The sequence below is a fragment of the Bison bison genome, unplaced genomic scaffold (assembly GCF_000754665.1).
Source record: "Bison bison bison isolate TAMUID 2011002044 unplaced genomic scaffold, Bison_UMD1.0 scf7180017864238, whole genome shotgun sequence".
NCBI lineage: Eukaryota > Metazoa > Chordata > Mammalia > Artiodactyla > Bovidae > Bison > Bison bison.
The window spans coordinates 2,180,690-2,185,259 of record NW_011494810.1 but is presented as its reverse complement, the minus strand read 5'-3'; the positions used below and the strand labels follow the sequence as shown (position 1 = coordinate 2,185,259).

General features: G+C 56.6%; 1 protein-coding gene across 2 annotated transcripts in view; it reads left to right on the top strand.

Annotated features, from left to right (window-relative positions):
* N4BP3 (NEDD4 binding protein 3) overlaps positions 1-4,570 on the top strand; it is an 8,741-nt gene that overhangs the window by 1,149 nt on the left and 3,022 nt on the right. The window lies entirely within an intron of this gene.

The window sequence follows — 4,570 nt, the reverse complement described above, 5'->3', positions numbered from 1 at the left end:
CAGACCGGGTCTCTCCTGGCTTGCACCGGGGGCTCAGCCTGTCCCGCGGCCGTGGTGCTCTGTCCCTGAACGGCCCAGGGAAGGAGAGAGGCAGGAGGCTGTCCTGGAACCGGTGATCTGCTTCCTCCCAGAGCCCTCCTGGGCAGGGTTCCTCTCCTGCCGACTGGCTGTGTGTGGGTGTGTATGTGCCCGACTGAATGAGTGCGGCCAGTCTGCTCAGGCCACCGCCTATGGAACTAGCAGCTTCCAGGGCTCACAGTGCCCATGCAGCGGTGTTTCCACTATTTCTACCTGACCCAGGGGCAGGCAGTGGATATTCCAGGCTGAGGGGACTGGGATCCAAACCAACCTGGTTGCAGGTACCCTTGGGAGAAGCAGGTGTGGGGAGCTGAGCAGACATAATCCACAGCAGTGTGGGAGCCCAGGGAGGGCAGCTGGTAACCCCTGGCTGGGACAGCCTGGGGCAGAAGAGGGGGTCTTGCCTGGGGAGTTGGGATTGCTGGTCATGTGGAATCACAGGCAGCTCACTTCTTTTTGGACTTCAGTTTACCTAGCTGTAGGATGGGGTAAGTGCAACTGCTGTTTTACCTGCCTCCACGAAGCTGTCTCGGAGATCAGATGATGAAATGAAAGGGCTGATAAAAACTGTAGAGCGCAAGTGACTTAGTGATACTAAGAATCACTCCAGCAGGACTCTGCCTCTTCATGAGTTGAAATGGGGCTACAGAATGCCAGCCTCTCCCATCTCCTCCCTGGGCCCCTCTTACCCACTGCCCCCTCTTTTGGAGCTGGGACATTCCAGTCTCATTCCTCAGGGGCAGCTGCAGTCACTCCCCTCAGCAAAGCTGATCCTCCAGCAGGTGGTGGGACCCTCCCTGGGGCTAGGACTCACGAGGGGCTAAAGGCAGTCAAGGCCAGACTGGGAGCTTCCTACCCTAGTGCTTTGGGCACACTCCAGAGGAGATGCACAGTGGGGTCAGGGCAGGCTTCTAAATGTAGAGAGCCTATGGACTTTTTCCTGTGCAGCTGAACATGACCTTAGGCACCTTATTTTACCTCCTGGGCCTCAGTTTTCTCCTCGGAAGTAGGGGATGACACTCTTCCTCTCCCATGTGTGTTGTGAGCATGTGCCAGGCCCAGCATCAGGCTGACCCAACGAGGCACCCACTAAGGGACACCAGGATGCCTCCCTGAGTGTCCTGTCTTTTTCTGCTTCATGGCCAGGACCGTATCCCAGCCCCATTCTCCGGTCTCCACCAAGAGTTGGTCTAGAGAGATGCTCCCAGTGTCCAGGCTGTCTGATCTTGGAGTAGATGGAGGGGAAGGTGGAAACAGGAGTAAAGGGACCTTGTTGGGACCAACTAGGCCTGTGCAGAATAGGGCCTTCGTGACTAGCTGAAAGCTTGCTGGCAGAGCAGTGGGGTGGTGGCGGTGAGGTTCTGCTCTGTGCAGAGCTCTGGGCCCCAGGCACGTCATGAATTCTGGGTAGAGAAACCCAGGCACTTGGAGGAGGAGGCCCTGTTTTCCCCAGTGGGGCTGCAAGGCACTTGCTGTCTCTCCCTCCCTCCTCCCCCTCCACATCCTCTCCTGCACAGCTGCCCTGGGCCAGTCCCTGGGCTTCCAAGCAACGGGAAGGAATGTGTGTATTGGGGGATGTGGGGAAGGCAGGGGAGGTGGATGGAGTCTTTTAGGAAAAAGGACCGTCCCCAGATTGAGACCTGGGCAGGGTAGAGCCTCCTGAAAGCCAGGGCCCTTGGCCCAAGGGGGAGGAGCTAATAATATAGCCTGAGAAGTTATCTAGGAGGGGTGGAGAGAGGAGGGGGGAGAGTGGGGGCCTTAGATAAAGACAAAGGGAAGGGCTGTTGCTGCCCCTCCATGTAGCTCCGGAATTAGTTCAAATTGCTCAACTCAAGTGTGAAGAAAAGCTGATCCCATGCCCTCCTTTGCCACACACACACACACACACACACACACACACACTCGCCTCCATCTAGCAGCCTCGGGGCTAGGAAGGACAGCTGGGTATTTGTGTGTGGAAGGTGGTCAGTGCAGTGCGGATGACCTTGAGTGTGTGTGAGCCTCGCTGCGTCCTCTCACAGAGAAGCTTCTGGGCCACTGGTGGTGCCGACTGGACTGCAGTATGTGTGTGGTATGCGTGTTTCGGCCCATGACTGCTTCTCCCCTGGACCTGGGACCCTTTGTGGAGGGTATGGGGTGTTGATTATTGCTCCCTGAGACAGGAAATGAGGCTGTGGCCAGGGGAACGTGAAGCAGTGTGTGTTTGGGATTGAGTGGGCATGTTTAGCTCCCCTTGCCACCATCCCTGCCCCCAGGCTCTCACCAGGCTTGCAGCTCAGGAGCCCTTTCACCTCCCTGTCCCTGTGCTGGCTGTCACCGGCAACCCAATAGGAAAGCAGAAAAAGTAGAGTCTTTCCCGTTTGGGGGAAACTGAGGCATGGTCAAGGGAGGTGTCCCATGGAGAGATAATGTAAGGGTGGGCTGGAGACCAGATTCTCTGCTGTCTACCTCCCCAAGAAGCAGGGACAGGAGTTTGGTGGGCTTGTCTGTTGCTTGGTGGGCTTGTCATGGTGAAGGGGTGTCAGAGTGGGAGGCAGGATGCTTCGATTCCAACTCTTGGGTTGTGGGTGACATTGTTGGTTCCCACTAGACATTTCGAGTCATTGTACTGTAATCACAGGCCAGCATCTCACTCTGACCAGCTCTGTGACCTTGGGCAGGCCACTTCACCTTTTGGAGCCCCATTGCCCTTACCTAAAAAACACAGACAGTTAACCATGTGCCAGGACTCTGTGAGACCCCTACGCAGGGCTGCATCACTGTAGGTGCCCAGCACCTGTCATCCCTTATCTGGATGACTCCCCTAACCTTGTGTGGCTTGTGGCACCCCCAAAGAGGTTGAGCTGTCTGGGGACTGGAAAGGGAAGCTTGGGAAGGTTTCTTTTGCCCAGGGTAAGGTTGAGGACCGCAGGGTGTAGGGGCAGGGCCGTGCCTTCCACCCATCTCCCTCCCTCCTCACAGAGAGCTTTGTCTTCTATAAACACAAAACCTGGAAATGGTTGAGGAAGATGGAACCTCCTAACCATTGTTTGGTGTGGGAGTCTGTGTCCCGGAAGCATATTGGATTGGGGCAGTTGGGGTGGGGCACATCGGACTTGTAGCTGCATTGTGCCTGCTGGGTGTCTGTTCAGGAATGGGAATAGCTGGGTAGGAAGCAGAGAAAGGGGCTTCTCTGGTAGCTCAGCTGGTAAAGAATCCATCTGCAATGCAGGAGACCCTGGTTCGATTCCTGGGTCGGGAAGATCCTCTGGAGAGGATACCCACTCCAGTATTCTTGGGCTTCCCTGGTGGCTCAGATGGTAAAGAATCCGTCTGCAATTCAGGAGACCCCGGTACGATCCCTGGGTTGGGAAGATTCCCTGGAGGAGGGCATGACAACCCACTCCAATAGTCTTGGCTGAAGAATCCTGGGACAAAGGAGCCTGGAGGCTACAGTCCATGGGGTCGCAAAGAGTCGGACATGACTGAGTGACTAAGCACAGCACACAGGCAGAGAAGGTGGCATTCGTTCATTTGCCAACTCCTTTCTGAGCGCTTACTGTGTGCCAAGGACTGGGATGGACACAGGGGATCCAGCGGGGCACTGGGGATAGGTCCTGCCTTCCACAGTGTGGTCCCAGCACAGGTGGGAGACAATCCATAGCCCCGTCACTTGGGCATTCCCCGGTGGTGTTAGTGTGTCTACCAACTAAGCTCAGCTTCAGCTAGCCCGTGTTGACGCTGGCTGTGGGCCAGGCCCTGGACTGGGCATTCTATCCTCTAATCTTAGCCAGTCCTCCCAGCATCCATGAGTGATAAGAGTTGACATAGTCATCATCCAGATGGGGAAGCCAGGGTCCACACACTGATTGGTTCCATACATTGGGTCAGGACTGAGGCCCTGATGCCTCAGTGGGCTTTGAAGTGGCAGCATATTAGAGGGGCTGGCAGGGGCTCTGGCTGCCCCGTCTCCCTGCCTCCTACCACTGCTCCAACATGAACACCTGTTCCGGAAACTGTGGCCATTGTTCCTGCCATCCTTCCGCCCCCTGGGCCCTTCCTGTTTGTATCCGTCCTGCTGGAGCCCCTAGCCCCACCCGTGCCAGGCGCTTCCCTTGGGAAAACTCTGAACCTCTGCAGGAAGAGGGGTTGAATGAAGTTTTTTTCCCCCTCCCAAGGGAAGAAGAAGGATTGGAGCTTCTGAGGCCACTGGTCTTGGTGCCCTGTGCCCTCCGCCCACCCACCACATTGGGTACCTGGCAGGAGAATGAACAGAGTTAGAGTCAGAGATGGATTCTGCCAGCCCAGTCCTGGGAGGGGCCCCTACCCTGCTGCTTCAGGTCCTGGTCCCCCTGTGACCCCAGTCACACACTGGCCCCTCGTCAGAACTAGGGCACTAGACAGGTAGCCTTGGGACTTCTCCTACTTTCTCTAGGAGTCCTGTTCTGGATTCTCTCTGGAACCCACATCGGCCACTCCTGGGTGGGCTGGGGTGGGGGAGCTGACACAGAGA